Below are 19,732 nucleotides of genomic sequence, written 5' to 3' on the forward strand. Positions count from 1 at the left end.
CTTGTACATTCCTTTGTCGGTATTATCATTGTTGTTTCCTTCTTTCTTTCTGTCCTATTAAACTGTGTTTATCTCAACCCACAAGGTTTTTTTTCCTAATTCTCTCCCCCACCCTACTGTGGGAGGGGGAGTGAGCGAGCGGCTGCGTGGTGCTTAGTTGCCGGCTGGGGCTAAACCACGACAGTCCTTTTTGGCGCCCAACGTGGGGCCCGAGGCTTGAGATAATAACAGTTGCAGGTCACAATATCAGTTTATTTGATTTGCATGATGCTCTCGTCTTTGTTGTACATGTTAAGGATCGGTGTTGGTCTCTGCGGGCTGCTGTACTCGCCTGCGAGTTTTGTTTTTAGAGCACTGACCTTGAGCTTAATGTGGTATCATCTGAACTCTGTACTAAAGCCGTTACTGTATTTTGGCTACAGTCTTGTGGAGACGATTAGCAATTATACTTCTGCCTCTGAAAGGCTTTCTATGGAGGAAATGCAGAATGATACCTTTGCTACCCTCTATCATAACGTTTCCTCCTTCATCACAGTAATTTTTCCGTATTTTGAACACCCTTGGGTAGTTATAATACCTCTATTGCTACTTCTGGGGAACATTGTTTCGGTTTTGTCTAAGGTTGGCAAGCGATTTAAGAATATCACCCGGAGATCTGCCCCGAGGCTGGATAGTTATGAATGGCAGGGCGTGTGGAACAGCATGGGCAAATGCCTGGGGCGGTGGGCACCTCCGGTGTTTTGGAACTTCTCTCCCGAACAAGTGCAGAATCCTGATAAACTAGCAGAATATCTGGAAGAAGTATGCTGTCAGCCTGGCCGCTCCAAGGAGACACAAATCATTGCAATGTGCTGGGGCCTGGCCCATGCCTACCGAGCTCTATTTAACACTGTGCAAAGGGGAGAGAGGGTCTCTGGGTCTGATGGCAATGTGGCAGGCACTGTGACTACTCCAACCCCTGCAACAGGCACTGTAGCTACTCAAACCCCTGCGGCGGCCACTGTGACTACTCCAACCCCTGCAACAGGCACTGTAGCTACTCAGACTGTTGCAGCTGAACCAGAGAACCAGCCCATCCCAGTATCAGTTGCCCCTGTACAAAAGAAGAAATCTTGGAAGCGGAAGTCAGCTCGTTTAGTAAGGGAGGAGGAAGATTCTGCTAAGAGGGAGGCAGAGGAAGCGAGTGAGGAGGCAGAGTGCTCTGAAGCAGGGCCATCACAAGGACTGAAGAGGGAAGAGAGCAGGTCATCGCTTGAAGAGGAGGAAGAGGAAGAACTCATAAAAGAGACGGTAACTACCCGATCTCTATCACTGAGTGAACTGCGAGATATGCGAAAGGATTTCAGCCGTCGTCCAGGTGAGCACATTGTCACCTGGCTGCTCCGATGCTGGGATAATGGGGCCAGTAGCCTGGAATTAGAGGGTAGGGAAGCCAAGCAGCTGGGATCCCTTTCTAGGGAAGGGGGCATTGACAAAGCAATTGGAAAAGGTGCACGAGTCCTCAGCCTCTGGAGACGACTCCTGTCGGGTGTGAAGGAAAGGTACCCCTTCAAGGAAGATGTTCTATGTCACCCAGGCAAGTGGACCACCATGGAGAAAGGTATCCAGTACCTGAGGGAGCTAGCGGTGCTGGAAGTGATTTATGGTGACTTGGACAATGGACAATCATCCAAAGATCCAGATGAAGTCAATTGCACGCGACCTATGTGGCGGAAGTTTGTACGGAGTGCACCATCATCATATGCCAACTCATTAGCAATAATGGCCTGGAAAGACGGAGAGAGACCAACGGTGGATGAATTGGCTGGCCAACTCCGGCAATACGAAGAAAGTCTCTCTTCCTCCCTACGGGCCTGCGTCTCTGCTGTAGAGAAACTGTCCCAGGAGTTCCGGCAATTCAAAGAGGATATGCCCTACCCTCCACCCGTACGGACCAGTGTCTCAGCCATTAGGAGTAAGCACTCTTCTGTTCAAGAGAGAGGATATAGAGGATACACACCGCGAGCCACCCTGTGGTTTCAATTGCGTGACTACGGAGAGGACATGAGGAGGTGGGATGGAAAACCTACCTCGACCCTAGAGGCACGAGTACGTGAGCTGCAAGGGAAAACAATTACAAAAGGGCGTTCATGTTCCTCCAGAAAAATCGTCGCTCCACTTTCCAGTGGGCAGTTCCCCAGAAAGAATAGAAGAGCTGATCTCACCTCTGATCCTCTTGAGGGGACTTCTGATTCCTATTTACAAGAAGTGGGTAACGAGTACTATGAGCAGGATTAGAGGGGCCCTGCCTCCAGCCAGGCGGAGGAGAGGGATAACCGAGTTTATTGGACTGTGTGGATTAGATGGCCTGGCACATCAGACCCACAGGAATATAAGGCTTTAGTGGATACTGGTGCACAATGTACCTTAATGCCATCAAGCCATATAGGGGCAGAACCCATCTGTATTTCTGGAGTGACAGGGGGATCCCAACAGCTGACTGTGCTGGAGGCCGAAGTGAGCCTAACTGGGAATGAGTGGCAGAAGCACCCCATTGTGACTGGCCCAGAGGCTCCGTGCATCCTGGGCATAGACTATCTCAGGAGAGGGTATTTCAAGGACCCAAAAGGGTACCGGTGGGCTTTTGGTATAGCTGCCTTGGAGACGGAAGAAATTAAACAGCTGTCCACCTTGCCTGGTCTCTCAGAGGACCCTTCTGTGGTGGGGTTGCTCAGGGTCGAAGAACAACAGGTGCCGATCGCTACCACAACAGTGCACCGGCGGCAGTATCGCACCAACAGAGACTCCCTGATCCCCATCCATGAGCTGATTCGTCGGCTGGAGAGCCAAGGAGTGATCAGCAAGACTCGCTCACCCTTTAACAGCCCCATATGGCCAGTGCGAAAGTCTAATGGAGAGTGGAGACTGACAGTAGACTATCGTGGCCTGAATGAAGTCACGCCACCACTGAGTGCTGCCGTGCCAGACATGCTAGAACTTCAATATGAACTGGAGTCAAAGGCAGCCAAGTGGTACGCCACCATTGATATTGCTAACGCGTTTTTCTCGATCCCTTTGGCGGCAGAGTGCAGGCCACAGTTTGCTTTCACCTGGAGGGGTGTCCAATACACCTGGAATCGACTTCCCCAGGGGTGGAAACACAGCCCTACCATTTGCCATGGGCTGATACAAACTGCACTGGAACAGGGTGAAGCTCCAGAGCATCTGCAATACATTGACGACATCATCGTATGGGGCAACACAGCAGAAGAGGTTTTTGAGAAAGGGAAGAAAATAATTCAAATCCTTCTGAAAGCTGGTTTTGCTATAAAACAAAGTAAGGTCAAAGGACCTGCACAAGAGATCCAGTTTTTAGGAATAAAATGGCAAGATGGACGTCGACAGATCCCAACGGATGTGATCAACAAAATAACAGCTATGTCTCCACCAACTAGCAAAAAAGAAACACAAGCATTTCTGGGCGTTGTGGGTTTCTGGAGAATGCATATTCCAAATTACAGTCTGATTGTAAGCCCTCTTTATCAAGTGACCCGGAAGAAGAATGATTTTAAATGGGGCCCTGAGCAACGACAAGCCTTCGAGCAAATTAAGCAGGAGATAGTTCATGCTGTAGCCCTCGGGCCAGTCCGAGCAGGACAAGATGTTAAAAATGTGCTCTACACGGCAGCCGGGGAGAATGGCCCTACCTGGAGTCTCTGGCAGAAGGCACCAGGAGAGACTCGAGGTCGACCTCTCGGGTTTTGGAGTCGAGGATATAGGGGATCTGAGTCCCGCTATACTCCAACTGAAAAGGAGATACTGGCAGCATATGAAGGAGTTCGAGCTGCCTCAGAAGTGGTTGGCACTGAAGCACAGCTCCTCCTGGCACCCCGACTGCCGGTGCTGGGCTGGATGTTCAAAGGGAGGGTCCCCTCTACACATCATGCGACTGATGCTACGTGGAGTAAGTGGGTCGCGCTTATTACACAGCGGGCTCGAATAGGAAACCTTAATCGCCCGGGAATCTTGGAAGTGATCATGGACTGGCCAGAAGGCAAAGATTTTGGAATATCACCAGAAGAGGAGGTGGCGCGTGCTGAAGAGGCTCCACCATATAATGAACTGCCAGAGAATGAAAGGCAATATGCCCTATTTACTGATGGGTCCTGTCGTATTGTAGGCAAACATCGAAGGTGGAAAGCTGCTGTATGGAGCCCTACACGACGAGTCGCAGAAGCCGCTGAAGGACAAGGTGAATCAAGTCAGTTTGCAGAGGTGAAAGCCATCCAGCTGGCTTTAGATATTGCTGAACGAGAAAAATGGCCAGTACTCTATCTCTATACTGATTCATGGATGGTGGCAAATGCTCTATGGGGGTGGCTACAGCAATGGAAGCAGAGCAACTGGCAACGCAGAGGCAAGCCCATCTGGGCTGCTGAATTGTGGCAAGATATTGCTGCCCGACTAGAGAATCTGGTCATAAAAGTACGCCATGTAGATGCTCACGTACCCAAGAGTCGGGCCACCGAAGAACATCAAAACAACCATCAGGTGGATCAGGCTGCTAAGATTGAAGTGGCTCAGGTGGATCTGGACTGGCAACATAAGGGTGAATTATTTATAGCTCGGTGGGCCCATGACACCTCAGGCCATCAGGGAAGAGATGCAACATATAGATGGGCTCGGGATCGAGGGGTGGACCTGACCATGGACGCTATTGCACAGGTTATCCATGAATGTGAAACGTGTGCTGCGATCAAACAAGCCAAGCGGTTAAAGCCCCTCTGGTATGAAGGACGATGGTTGAAATATAAATATGGCGAGGCCTGGCAGATTGACTATATCACACTTCCACAAACTCGCCAAGGCAAGTGCTATGTGCTTACCATGGTGGAAGCAACCACCGGATGGCTGGAAACATACCCTGTGCCCCATGCCACCGCCCGGAACACTATCCTGGGCCTTGAAAAGCAAGTCTTATGGCGACATGGCACCCCCGAAAGAATTGAGTCGGACAACGGGACTCATTTCCGAAACAACCTCATAGACACCTGGGCCAAAGAGCACGGCATTGAGTGGGTGTATCACATCCCCTATCATGCACCAGCTTCCGGAAAAATTGAACGATACAACGGACTGTTAAAGACTACACTGAGAGCAATGGGTGATGGGACATTCAAACATTGGGATAAACATTTAGCAAAAGCCACCTGGTTAGTCAACACTAGGGGATCTACTAATAGAGCCGGCCCTGCCCAATCAAAACTTTTACGTACTGTAGAAGGGGATAAAGTCCCTGTGGTGCATGTGAGAAATATGCTGGGGAAGACAGTCTGGGTTACTCCTGCCTCAGGCAAAGGTAAACCCGTTCGTGGGATTGCCTTTGCCCAGGGACCTGGGTGCACTTGGTGGGTAATGCGGAAGGATGGGGAAGTCCGATGTGTACCTCAAGGAGACTTGATTTTGGGTGAAAATAGTCAATGATTTGAATTGTATTATGTTAATTGTTACACAATACAGTATGTCATTACTACTATGGTTGCTATCTACCATATCGATGGTATTACAGTAAGAATCACCCAGACTGATGAAGAATGAGCTTCACCGAAACCAAGCAACGTGCAGCAGTGATGGAACCAGAACTGGCTTCAGCAGCTTGCGCCCAACAATTCCCTCGAGACCGACATCTTCGACCTGCAGATCATGGACATGGACCGTGCCAGATAACGATCCAACACCACATACCATCTCCCCTACCCTGAGAGACTGCTATGATGGATGAAGCCCAGAGTCATGGACTGAATGAACTACACAGATATTTTAAAGTGATGGCCCATGGACTAAGAAAGTGATATCTGTGTGTATATATTAAAAGACAGGAAGAGTAATAATGAATAATTGGAATGTATTGAAAGTACAGGACCTGGGCATGACGTAAATGGTATGGAATAAGGGGTGGATACTGTCCTGGTTTCAGCCAGGATAGAGCTGGTTTTCTTCACAGAAGCCAGTGTGAGACTGTGTTTTGGATTTGGGATGAGAAACTGTTGATAATGTGCTGATGTTTTGGGTTGCTGCTGAGCAGTCAAGGACAGTCCAGCTTCTTGTGCTGGCCTGCCAGCGAGCAGGCTGGGGGTGCACGGGGAGCTGGGAGGGGACACAGCCGGGACAGCTGACCCAGACTGGCCAAAGAGATATTCCCTACCATACGACGTCATGCCCAGTACATAAACTGGAGTTGGCCGGGGGGCGGAAATCGCTGCTCGGGGACGGGCTGTCGATCGCCGGGTGGTGAGCAATTGCTGTATTGGGCATCACTTGTTCTTGTACATTCCTTTGTCGGTATTATCATTGTTGTTTCCTTCTTTCTTTCTGTCCTATTAAACTGTGTTTATCTCAACCCACAAGGTTTTTTTTTCCTAATTCTCTCCCCCACCCTACTGTGGGAGGGGGAGTGAGCGAGCGGCTGCGTGGTGCTTAGTTGCCGGCTGGGGCTAAACCACGACAGCAAGGCTAGGAAAGAGCAGAGTCCCAGTCTTGCTGTTTATCTGCAATGACAGCAAGGGATAGTGAGGACCAGCAAGACAATTCCTTCATAGCCCCTTCCTTGAAGGAGAGAGAGTGCAACGTTTCAATCTCGCAGTTCGGAGCGCGTGAGTGAGAAAAAGCAGAGTGACTGTATGCAAGGCTAGGAAAGAGCAGAGCCCCAGTCTTGCTGCTCATCTGCAATGACTGCAAGGGCTAGTGAGGACCAGCAAGACAATTGCTTCCTAGCCCCTTCCTTGGAGGAGAGGGAGTGCAACGTTTCAATCTCGCAGTTCGGAGCGCGAGAAGGGGAAAAAGCAGAGTGCCTGTTTGCAAGGATAGGAAAGAGCAGAGCCCCAATCTTGCTGCTCATCTGCAATGACTGCAAGGGATAGTGAGGAGCAGCAAGACAATTCCTTCCTAGCCCCTTCCTTGGAGGGGAGAGAGTGCAACGTTTCAATCTCGCAGTTCCGAGCGCAAGAGGTGGAAAAAGCAGAGCGCCTGTTTGCAAGGCTAGGAAAGAGCAGAGCCCCAGTCTTGCCGCTCATCTGCAATGACTGCAAGGGCTAGTGAGGACCAGCAAGACAATTCCTTTCTAGCCCCTTCCTTGGAGGAGAGGGAGTGCAACGTTTCAATCTCGCAGTTCGGAGCGTGAGAGGGAGAAAAAGCAGAGTGCCTGTTTGCAAGGCTAGGAAAGAGCAGAGCCCCAGTTTTGCTGTTTATCTGCAATGACTGCAAGGGCTAGTGAGGACCAGCAAGACAATTCCTTCCTAGCCCCTTCCTTGGAGGAGAGGGAGCGCAACGTCTCAATCTCGCAGTTCGGAGCGCGATAGGGAGAAAAAGCAGACTGCCTGTTTGCAAGGCTAGGAAAGAGCAGAGCCCCAGTCTTGCTGTTTATCGCAATGACTGCAAGGGATAGTGAGCACCAGCAAGACAATTCCTTCCTAGCCCCTTCCTTGGAAGAGAGAGAGTGCAACGTTTCAATCTCGCAGTTTGGAGCGCGAGAGGGAGAAAAAGCAGAGTGCCTGTTTGCAAGGCTAGGAAAGAGCAGAGCCCCAGTCTTTCTGCTCATCTGCAATGACAGCAAGGGATAGTGAGGAGCAGCAAGACAATTCCTTCCTAGCCCCTTCCTTGGAGGAGAGAGAGTGCAACGTTTCAATCTCGCAGTTCAGAGCGCGAGAGGGAGAAAAGGCAGAGCCTGGGGAAGGCAGGTGAGGCCAGTCCTGGGTGCTGGGGGAGGGTCTGCGCCAACGCTGGCCCCCTGTGCTCTCTCCAGCTCCTGGAGGACGGTGGCAGACTGGAGGAGCACCTGCAGCAGAGCCTGCAGTACCTGCAAAGCCCACAGGAGCCCTTGCGTGAGGCAGCCATCAGGTTCATTGGTGAGCCACAACCCCGCCGGGGGTGCGTCTCTGCCCCGCGACAGCTTATCCCCAGCCACAGTGGCTGCTGAATCCAGCGAGCGGCTGCAGAGCCCGGACTGCCCGATGCTTGAGCTCACGGGCTCCCTGGTGCCCTCTCACACCCCTGCCCGGTCGCAGTGACTGGTGGGAGCCTTCTTGGGTCCCTCGCAGCCGCCGTGGCCTTCACGCTCAGGGGACCGCCCTGGGCTCAGCCTTGCCCAGTGGGAGGAGGCCACGTGGCCTGGCCTGTGGGGCTGGTGGCAGGGAGCCGGGCTGCTGGGGCAGGCAGGCCAGTGGGATCTGTAACGGACTGTGTGTGCCTAGGGCTCGCCGAGCTGCAGCTGAGGGATGGGTACCCGGAGAAGCTCCATGTCATCTACAGGGGTGAGTGAGGGCAGTGGGGTGTCCGCAGGGGCTGGCGGAGAGGGGGAAAGACCCTGGGAGGAAATCTCCAACGCCTGCCCCAGCTGGGCAGGGCACTGCTCCCTGCACACATGAGGTGCGGCGTGGGCAGAGCAGAGAGAGATTTCAGGGGGATGTGGGGCATTGGTGGCAGCACCTTCCCGCTCATCCCGGCACCCCTGCCTCCCTCCTGGCCATGGGAAGAGCTGGGGGGTTGGGGGGGCGCTGGCCAGAGGGGCTCTGCAGATGCCCTGCAGATGCGGGCTCTGACCTCGGCTCTGCTCCTTTCCGTGCCAGCCCTTCAAGACAAGGCAAGAGACAGCAGCGCCTGCATCTCTTCCCTGGCAACTCAAACCCTGCTGGTCCTGGACGCTGCAGCGAAAAAGCCTCCCTCCGGATCCCACCTGCAAGCGCTGTGCTCCTGGCTCCGGAGGGCATGGAGGAGGAGGACCCCGGCCCCAGGAGGCGGCTGACTGTGCTGCTGGAGCTGTGGGCAGAGCTGATCCCGGGGTGCTCTGCGCACGGGCACCCCCTGAGCAGCTGGACCTGCCCCCTTGCCAGCAGCCCGGGGCCGTGCAGGACGCACCACGCCCTGCGTCGTGGCCCCAAGGCACCAGCTGCTCTGCCAGGCTGTGAAACCCAGAGGAACGGTGAAGGAAAGCTTTTGCCTGCTCTGCCCTCTCCAGGGAGATCCCAGCCTGGATGGTGCCCGCCCTCTGCACCGCTCCCATTTCGTGGCGAAGGGGACAGGTGGGCCGTGGCTCTAGTGGGTGTGCTGGCCATCAAGCCTGAAGAAGCAGCCAAAGGGCAGCGAGAGGATCGCTTCAGATGGCGACCCAGGATGGAAACGGGCGTTCTGCAGGCCGCAGGCAGAGGCCTTAGCACAGCCGGCCTGCCTGTGCCTCCCAGCCATCGATAAAGGCTGCAGAACTTGACGTGCTGTTTTGAGCTCTTCTTCCCCGCCCCGCGCTGCCCTGCTGCCCCTCAGACACCCGGAGGGTTCCTATTCTGACAGGCCCCCCACGCACCCCTGCGGACCCTGCCGCCCCCCAGGCAGCTGTGGGGGCCGCGTTGGGTCCCGCTTGCGCCCCTGGGGAGCCCTGCTGCCCCCCAGGCCCCCCCAAGGGCCCCGGGAGGGCCTGTACATAGCCCCGTGGAGCCTTGCTGTTCCCCAGACAGCTGGAGGGGCTCTGCTGCGCCCCGCGCGGAGCCCCAGGTAGCCGTGCTGCTCCCCAGGCCTTCGCAGTGGCCCTACAGCGCCTTCCACGGTGCCCTGCGAGGCCCGGGAGAGCCCCTGGGGCTCTCTGGAGGGGCTGCTTGGCCCCACGTGTGCCCCTGGGAGGCCTGTCAGAGGCCCTGGGGTTCTCTGGAGGGCAGCAGGGCCCTGCCCGGGCCCCGGCCAAGCCCGGCAGCTCTATCCGGGTAGGAAATGGGCCATGACGGAGCCTGTCCCTTCTCCACCTTCTGCTGCCCAGGGCGGCAGTTCCTCCTTCAATTTCAGTTGATCAGTTGAGCAGAATACAGATGGTCTTGGGTGGCCAGGGGCTGAACAAAGGGGGCACAAGGATAGCCTCAGAAGGCATGACGATGAGAGCTAAGAGTGAGAGACAGAAGACGACTCTGGGGCACAATGCAAAACTCAAAAGGGTGTCCCAGCAATGTACAGATGTCCTCATGGAATGAGTGACTGGATAGACTAGATGTCCTAGATGGCAGTGAATAAAGGTAAGAGAGCTCTGGGGCACAGAGAAAGCCCGAGGAATGGATCTGGCTGAATAAGAGAGAGACAAAGAGGGCTGCAGAGCTTGAAGGGTGCCATGGCACACCAGAACAGTCTCAGGAGGTATCATGACAGAGATGAGAGGACTCTGGGGGTGGGGGATGTTGGGGAAGAGGGAGACAAACAAAAGATTGGTGACACAATGAGGTGTTCAGGAGGGGATAGGAACAGAGTACAGATACCCTCAGGAGAGCAGGGACCAAACAAAGGCATTGTAGATGGCAGACAGGAAGGTAAGAGTGCTCTGGGGCACAATGAAAGCCTGAGGGCTTCTGGAGGAAGGAGAGCGCTACAAAGCTTGCTATAGACCCTGAAAAGAGCTGTGGGGCTATTGTGGTTTAGCCTCAGCTGGCAACTAAGCACCACGCAGCCGCTTACTTGCCTCCCGCCCATCCCAGGTGGGATGGGGGAGAGAGCTGGAAAAAAATACTCATGGGTTGGGTTAAAAACGGTTTAATAGGACAGCAAAGGCAGAGGAAATCATCATCATCATCATCATCATCATAATATTCCGTCTGGGCAGCTCTCCAGCCACTCCTCCCCAAGCCTGTAGCATTGCATGGAGTTGTTGTGACGGAATTGCAGGACCCGGCACATGGCCTTATTTTCGAGAGTTTTAGGAACTGCATTGGCTGTTTGCAAGGCTAGGAAAGAGCAGAACCCCAGTCTTTCCTTTTATCTGTAATGACTGCCGAGCTGCAGTACCTAAGTTCGCGCACAGGGAGGCAGCACCGAGCGCGGGGAGGAGGCGCGCCACCACGCATGCCTGGGAGGCCAGGTCGCAAAACCTACATCTCCCGGCATGCACTGGCAAGCACAGCATGGCCGCCCGCCAGCCCCCTGCCACAAGACTACGCTTCCCGGCATGCGCGGGGGAACGACCGTCGCCGGCCCTAAGCCCCGTGCCTCAGGGCTACGGCTCCCGCCGTGCCGCCAGGCGCAGCCTGCCCTGCTGGCTGACCCTGCGCAGACACCGGCTCCCCCTTTTCCCCCGCAAGACCCGCCGAGACGCGAGCGCTAAACCCGCGCTCCGCCGCGCGGCTCCGGGCAGCCCCCGCCGCCGGCTCCCACACGCCCCTGCTCCGTGCCTCCGACGCGGACCCCGCCGCCCCGCCTCGGGGCTTTCCCCGGCACCTGCTGGTCCATGGGGCGTACCCCGCTCACGTTCTTCCTCGCTGCAGCCGCAGCCCGGTCACACCGGGCGACCGCTCCGCCCCGCCTCTCTCCCTCTACCCGGCTCCCTTTCTCCGTTTTTTTGTTTGGTGTTTTTTGTTTGGTTCCCCTCCCCCCCCGTATTTCTCACACCCCACCGCTACCTAATTTCTCCTTCAACGATTCCCTTTATCCAGCTTCCCTTTCCCGTACTTTTAACTCCTCCCTTTTTTCCGTATACCCTGTCACTTTTTAAATTTTGTTTCAGTATTTCCTTCTATCCTCATTCCTGTTCCTATTTTTTTAATTCTTTCCTGCTTTTCTCGTAGCCTGTCGCTTCTTAAAACGTCCTTCCGTCCCTCTACCCGATTCCTTGCCCCTGTTTTTTATCTCCGCCTCTGTCCCGCACCCAGTCATATTAATAACTTTCTTTCTATGTCTCCATTTATTTAGCTTCCTGTCCGCCGTTTTATTTTTTTTCCTGTCTGTATCATACTCCCTCCATTTTAACTTGTGTTTCGATGGCTACTTTTCTGCGGTTCGCTGCCTGCGTTTTGTAATTCTCCCCCGTCTGTCCTGTACCCTGGCGCTGCTTCAAGTTCCCATGTCTGCTTTTGTCGAGCTCCCTATCCGTGTCTTTTAACTCTTTCCCGTGTCGTGTACCCCGTTGCTTTTTACATTTTTATGTGTCTGTTTTTCCACAGTCTTATTTTTAATTTATTCTCGTCTTTGCTAAAGGCCGTCGCGTTTTAAATTAATTTTCTTTCTACATCAAAGTTTATCCACCTCACTGTCCCTGTTTTTTGTTTTCCCATCTACGCTGTACCCCATCGCTTCTAAAATTTTCTTTCCTTGTCTACTTTAACCAATTCGCTGTCTATATTTTTTATTTGTTTCTCGTCCGTGCTGTACCCCGTCGCTTTTGAAATTTTCTTCCTATGTCTCTCTATTTTTCTGTCTGTTGTCATTTTTAACTTTTTCTTGTTTTTCCTCAATGCTTCCGCTTTTATAATTTTCTTCCTATGTCACTCTCCATCACCCTACGCTTATTTTACTTTTTTTTTCCCTTGCCTTTCCTTAATGCCTTGGCTTTCAAAATTTCCTTTTTACATCAACTTTTATCCAGTTTTCTGTCCCCTTCCCCCCCCCCAGCTTCTCCTTTACCCAGCTGCTTTTTACATGCTCTCTCCATGTCCGCTTTAACCAATTCACCGTCTTTCATTTTTATTTTTATTCCTGTCTGTCCCGAGCCCTGTCGCTCTTTCAGTTTCTGTTCTAGGTCTACTTTTATCAAGCTCCCTATCCATATTTTTTAATTTATTCCTGTCCGTTGTGTACCCTGTCGCTTTTAGAACTGTATTTTCGTTTGTGGCTCTGTTATTTACCATCTCCTTGGGGTTTTTTAATTGTTTCTTGTCTTTTCTTAATGCCATTGCTTATTCCATTTTTCTTTCTCGACAACATTTGTGAGGTTTGCTGTCCCTAGTTTTTAGTGCTTTCCCGTACCCCGCTGCTTTTTAAATCTTCTTTCTATATCTCTCTTTATCTGGATTCCTGTCCCCAGTCTTAAATTTTTTCCCGCGTTTCTAGTACCGCGCTCAACTTTTTAAAACTGTATTCCCGCGCGCGCTAGTTTGGGCTCAGATGTAGAGTTAGTTTTATTCGCGGTAGCTGGCGCAGGGCTACGTGTTGGATTTGCGCCGACACCCGGCGTCGATGACGCGGGGACACGCGCCGGGTCTCGCCGAGCGGCGCTTGCGCGGCGTCAAGGGCTGTTCTGCTGCTCCCGCGGCCCCGCCAGCGAGTAGAGCGGGGGTGCGCGCGGGGTTGGGAGGGGACGCGGCCGGGACAGCTGACCCCCAGCTGCCCAAAGGGATGTTCCCGACCGTACGACATAGCGCTCGGCCAGCAAACCGGGGCTGGAGGTCGCGGGGGCGAGGGGGGCCTTAACGTCTTGACGTAACCCTGTCACGTACCACGTCGCTTTTAAAATTTTATTTCTACGTCTCCATTTATCCGGTTCCCTGTCCCGTGGTTTCGGTTTTTTGTTTTTCTTCCCCGTGTTTCCTGCCGCCCGTCGCTTTTTCTTTTCTCTTCCGCATCCCCCTCCGCATCGCTCCCTTTGACGGGGTTTTAATGCCCTGACTCTGCATCCTGTCCCCTTTCTATTCTTATGGCTCTGTCCAGCTGATGGTCTCTAATTTTTAATTCTTTCCCGTGTTTGTCCCTTTTCCCTTTCTCTTTCCATGACTGCCTCTATCTGCCTTCCTGTCCCTTCACACACACACCCCCCACCCCCTTTTTTTCTTAATTCCTTCTGCTCTGGTCCCCTCGTGCAGTTTTCTCTCTGTCTCCCGATACCCAGCTCCCTGTCGCGGTACCCGCCGCTCCCAGGCCGGGCGCCGCTCATTCTCGCTGTCCCTCTCCGCTGTCCCTCTCCGCTGTCCCCGCTGCCCCGCTCGGTCCCACTCAGCTCTCTCCCCCGCTCCCTCCCCCTTTTCTTTATCGCTTCATCTCCCCCCTCCCCACGCTGCAGTTCTCCCTCTTCCTCCGCCTCGACACCCACGTCCGGCTCCCGCCCCCCCGGGCCTGGCTCCCCGTCCCTCGCCTCTTCTCTCCCCGCCTCTGCGCTTCCTCCCGCTTCCCTCTCCCCTCTTCCCCCTCCGCCCGGCCGCCATCGGGCACCGAGCCTGGGCGGCAGCTCCCGGTGCGCCCGAGGGAACAAACCTGCGCTGCCCGCTTTGCGCGCCCGGGTGCGTTCCTCCGCTGCGGGGCCGGGCCCAGGCCCAGGGCAGGGGCTCCCGTGCCGTTGGGGGGGGTGGCGGCTGCCTGCTCCCGAGGGGTTGCAGCTGCGGGCCCGACGCTCGAAGCGGGCTGCAGGTGCGGCTGAGGCCGGCGCTGGCCCTGCGGTGCCCCGGGGGCGCCGCCCGGGCCCGCCCGCCGGCGGGAGCCGGCTGAGGAGCGGCGCGAAGGCCGTTCCGCAGGCAGCCGCCTGCAGCGAGGAAGGGCCGGGCCCCGCGGCGAGGCGGGAGTCCTCCCGCCCCCGCGGGAGCGCGACCCCAGCACGCGGCGCCGGGAGCGCGCGTGAGCGGCCGCGCGTCCCTATAGCCTCGCGGGACAGGCGCCGCGAGGTACCGCCCGGAGGGCGGGGGGGGGGGCGCGCAGGCAGAGACGCCTCACGGCGCACGCGCGCGCCTCGCTCCGCCGGGTCTCTGCCCGCCTCCGGGGCGGGCCCCGTCCCCGCGGGGCGGTGCTGTTGTCCCACACACGGTTCTTCCGCCGGTGCGCGGGCAGGCGGCGAACGTGCGGAGCCGGGGTGTTGGCTTTTCTTCCGGCTGCGTGCAGAGCTGGGTGCGAGGTGGTAGCGCACAGAGCTCGCACCCCTCGGGCCACACTCGGACCGCGTGGCTACGCTCCGCGCAGCGGTTACCGGTGTTTTCAACAGTTGGCTCCGTCGCCCTTGTTCCCCTCGGTTCTCGCCAGCCTCGTCTCCGCTTAAAGTCGCAGCGTCCTTCTTTCTTCCCGGGCATGCTGAGCGAGGAGGGGGCTTTCCCCGCCCGGGGGCAGGTTGCTATTATGCCAATTAGATGTTAATTAGGACAGTTCCCTCAAGGTTCCGGAGCTGTGCTGCTTTTGTGATTATCTTGTTCCTCCCCTCAAGGTTGCACCTCGCAGTTAACTGCTCACAGAGACTAAACGATGCCCCCAGCTTCGTTACTCGCGCACCTCGAGCAGTGCGGGCGGGAGCGTTGCTGCCGCGGTGTCGGGTCAGAGCCGCGCTCTCGAACGGCGGCGCGTAAGTTCCGCCTGCCCGGCTCTGCCTCGAGCGCGTGATGGCGTGTGCTCTGCCTGAGCAGCCGGGAAAATGCCTCGGAAACGACCCGCTTGTTGCAGGCAAAGCAGATGTGACGCAAGTGGGGCGTTCGGGCGGCTTTTGTAGCCTGACGTCAGCCTGCGTTCTGAGTCACGCTTGCACGTGCGCGCGCAAAACGAACGCGTGCCTGTGCAACAAACTCCTGCTGCAGCAGAGGGATCGGGAGTCCGTGGCAGCGGTCAGCTGGGCCTGGGCGCGGCAGCTTCAGCCGGTGGTCGCGTACCGGTGTTCTTCCTGCCACCCTACGCCGGCGGGTTTCTTTAGACGTACGCGGTGCTTAGGCGTCCTCGGCCGTCACTTAGGCCGGGCTACCGGAGCAGGCGTCCCGAGTGACCCTTCCCCACACCGTTCCCTGCTCTCCCGCCCACGCCAGCGCTGCTGCGCCCGGTGTCCCTGTCCCCTGCTTCTACTTCTGCCTCTGCCCACCCCCGGCCCAGCGCGGGCGTCATCGGGCTCGTTAATCGTGGCTGCCTCGGGGCTCGCGAAACAGATCGCGTGCAGGAGCGCCCGGCCTTGCGGCGAGTCCCTGCAACCGCCTGGCTGCGGGGAGGGGCCGCTGCCTCGCGCCCGCCGTTCGAGTGCGCCGAGGGCTCCCCTCGTGCCTTCCGGTCCTAATCCGTCGCAGACGGCCAGGATCTTCTTTCCCAGGTGTGCTTCTAACGACAGGCCCAGGAAAGGACAGGGCCACGTGAGCGATGGACGCTGTCGCTCCCAGGTGCGCCGCACCTGACGTACACGGGCAGTCGAATGTGCAGGGTCTGCACGCATCACCGGAAGCGGCCGTGTGGCGCACGAGCGAGGCTACGTGCGTAGGGAGCCTCGTCTTGTACGAGCTGTAAGACACCCCGGTATTCTCTTGGGTGGAGGACAGCCAAGCGACAGGAGTTACAGAAGGCGAAGGGAGGAGAGGAGGAAGAAGCGTCTGAACTGGCAAACTCTCCCAGCAGTGCAGGGAGTGAAAGCTGCGGTGAGTCCCAGGCCCTCGGGGCCCTGTTGCCCCTATTCTGCATCCCGGGCCCTCGCTGCCCCTCCCCTGGCCCCCTCTCTTTCCCACGCTGATGTGGTATCCGTCCGTGTCCCCCCATACCTCCTTTCTCCATCTCACTCTGACCAGCTCCCCGTCCCTGTCTTTTAGGTCCTCTCTCTCCCTAGCTTGTAGCCCGCGGCTATTTTTCCTTCCTCTGCCTCTCCCAGTCTGGCTCCCTGTCCCTGCTTTTCCATTCCTCCCTCTCTGCCGTGTAGCGTGTTGCTGCTCTTTTCTTTCGCAGTCTCTCTCTGTCTGGCTCCCAGCCACCATGTTTGCCTTCCTCCCGCTCTGTCCTGTAGCCCGTCGGTATTTTTGCTGTCTCTGGCGCTCTCTGCCCGGCCCCGTGTCCCTGGTGTTCAAAGTCTTCCTTCTTGGCCCTGTAGCACAGCACAAGTGTCTCTCTTCCTCTGTCTCCCTCTATCCTGCTCCCTGTCCCTGTTTTGCAATTTCGTCCTTGTCAGCCCTGAGCCACGCTGCAGTTTCATTTCTTTCGCCGTCTTGCCCTGTCCGGCTCCCTGCCGGGATCTTTCAATTCCTCTCTATCTGTCTTGAAGCCCGTCGCTGTTTTCTCTTTCTCTCTGTCTCTCTGTCCATCTCTCTGTCTCTGTCTTTACTTACACTTTTAAATTCCTCCCTCTCTGCCCAGCGGCCCATCGCTATTTTGCCGTTCTCTGTCCCGTGTCTTGAATCGCTCCCTCTCTGCCCTGTAGCCTGTCACAGTGGTGGTTTTTTTTCCTTCTCTGCCATTCGCTCTCTGTCTGGCTCCCTGTCCCTACTGCAGGGAAATGAAGTTGGTTAAGCAGGACTTTCCCCTCATGAACCTGTGCTGGCTATGACCAATGACTGCGTTGTCTCTCAAGTGTTTTTCAACAACTCCCAGAATAGCGTTCTCCATAATTTTACTGGGCTCTGAAGTGAGACTGACAGGCCTGTAATTACCAGGGTCTTCCTTCTTACCCTTCTCAAAAACTGGGACAACATTTGCCAGCTTCCAGTCAACTGGGACCTCTCCAGACTCCCAAGAGAGAGGTCCCGCAATGACATTGGCCAACGCTTTCAGTACCCTGGGATGAATCCCATCAGGCCCCATAGACTTATGTGCATCCAGCTGGAGCAGCAAGTCTCAAACCAGTTCAGAGTCAGCTGGGAGTTTATCATCCCTCCCAGTCACAGTCTTCCAACACAGGGCTCCAGGGGTCCCAGAGCCCATCATCAGTGTTGAAGACAGAGGCAAAGAAGGCATTATACGTCCCTGCTTTGTCTCTGTCCCTACTTGTGAGGTGACAACCTCGTCAAGCAACAGCCCAATGTTATCTCTGATCCTCCGTTTGCTGTTAAGATATTAAAAAAAGCCCTTTTTGTTGTCCTTCACAGTGCTGGCCAGCTTGAACTCTAATCAAGCTTTGGCTGCACAAATTCTCTCCCTACAAAGCGGACAGCATCTCTGTAGTCCTCCCATGTCACCTGTCCTTGCTTCCAATGTCTGTACACTTTCCTTTTCCACCTATTTTCTAGAAGAAGATCCCTGTTCAGCCAAGCCGGCCTTCTGCCCCACTTGCTTGACTTTCAACACTTTGGAATTACCTGCTCCTGTGCTCTTAAGAGATGGCTCTTAAAAAGTGACCAGCATTCGTGGATCCCAATACCTTCAAAAGCAGATTCCCAGGGAGCCTTACAAACTAGCTCCAGCAGCTCAAAGTCTGCTCTCCTCATATCCAGGGTTGAATTTTTGTTGTCAGTTTTTCTCCTATCGCCAACAATTTGAAACTCAACTACTTTATGGTCACTGTGACCAAGACAGCCACCAATCACCACTTCACCCGTGAGTCCCTCTGTCTACAAACAACAAGTCTAGGAGAGCACCTTTCCTAGTCAGCTCCCTTAGTACCTGCACCAAGAAGGTATCTTCAACATGCTTCAGGAATTTCATGGACCTGTTTGTGTCCACTGTATGATATTCCTAGTTAATGTCTGGGAAGTTAAAATCACCCGTAAGGACAAGGGCAACCGATCTAGAGATATTCCTTAATTCTTTGTAGAATAATTCATCAGTGTCATCATACTGGCTGTCTGGTCGATAGTAGATTCCCACAACAACTTGTCCAACAAATTGGACATACAACCCAAACCCTCTGGATAAATGAATTCAGCCTAAAACCAAGAAAGATTTAGTTCAAAAGCACTTGTTCTACAACAACCTTAAGCTTAATTAGATGGGTATATTAATATCTACATTATACGTCACATTTGTGATCTACTAAGACACTAAAAATAAAGGCCAACTAATCCCAGAATGGTTGAGGTTGGAAGGGACTTCTGGAGGTCATCTTGTCCACACACGCCCTGCTCAAGCACAGCCACCTAGAGTCAGTTGCCCAGGACCATGTCCAAATGGCTTTTGAATATTCACAAGGAGGGAGACTCAAAAAGCTCTTTGAGCAACCTGTTTGTGGTGGGTTGACCTTGGCTAACCATCAGGTGCCCACCAAGCTGCTCTGTCTCTCCCCCTGCTCAACAGGACATGCTCCTGAGCTTGGAAGAAGTGATCCTCAAATATTAACCAGCTTTCTTGGGCCCCTCTTCCCTCCAGGGCCTTATCCCACAGGATGCTTCCGAGGTCGGTCAGCTCTCCTCAAGTCCAGGGTTGTGAGCTTGCTTTTTGCCCTCCTTTCTCCCCTCAGGATCCCGAACTCCGCCACCTCATGGTCACTGTAGCCAAGGCTGCCTTTGACCTTCACATCCCCAACCAGCCCCTCCTTGTTGGTCAGTAGGAGGTCCAGCAGAGCACCTCTCCTCTATCACTTAGAGGAGGAAGTTGTCATTGATGCACTCCATGAATGTCCTGGATTGTTTATGCCATGCTATGTTGTCCCTCCAGCAGATATCAGGGTGGTTGAAGTTCCTCGTGAGGACCAGGGCCTGCGAACATGAGGCTGCTCCTATGTGTCTGTAGAGGTCCTGAACCACTTGTTCTTCCTGGACAGGTGGCCTATAGCAGACACCCACTATAAGGTCAGATACTAATGTTTTATATAGTGTATTTGCAATGCAAACTTTGCATAATGGAGCCTGATCCTGAAATTTTTTTTATGAAGAGTATATCCTACAGAAGTTTAGACACATTCCTAAGTAAACATGCTAGCCAGTTGATTTTATCTGTTTAAGTTTAAGTGCTTTCTATATTGAAGCCTTGAATGGCCCACTGCTCAGTTACTGGTGTGGCTATCAGTTAATACGACTAAATACTTTTATTTCTGAGATTACACGTGTCAAAATTTTGCAATTTTCCTTTTTGACTAAAGCATGTGAATTTTATTTTTCTAATTGAATTCAGGCATGAATTTGGAGAATTATCATTATTTTGGTGCATATTTGGCAGAATGACAAATATAAACAATGCAGTGCCCAAATATACTTCACAACTTGGACTTCAGCCTTGGTATTGTTGTGTAACATGAGCTGAGTTGGACACAATAGCAGAGACAAGAAATTATCTCCCTTCTTCCCCCACTACCTCTAAACATTTTCATGACATGAGGGAATGTTCATGCAATCAGTAGTGACAATATACAATGGAGACCCTGGTATACATA

Source organism: Phaethon aethereus (genome assembly GCF_964289735.1).
Source record: "Phaethon aethereus genome assembly, chromosome: W".
Taxonomy (NCBI): Eukaryota; Metazoa; Chordata; class Aves; order Phaethontiformes; family Phaethontidae; genus Phaethon; species Phaethon aethereus.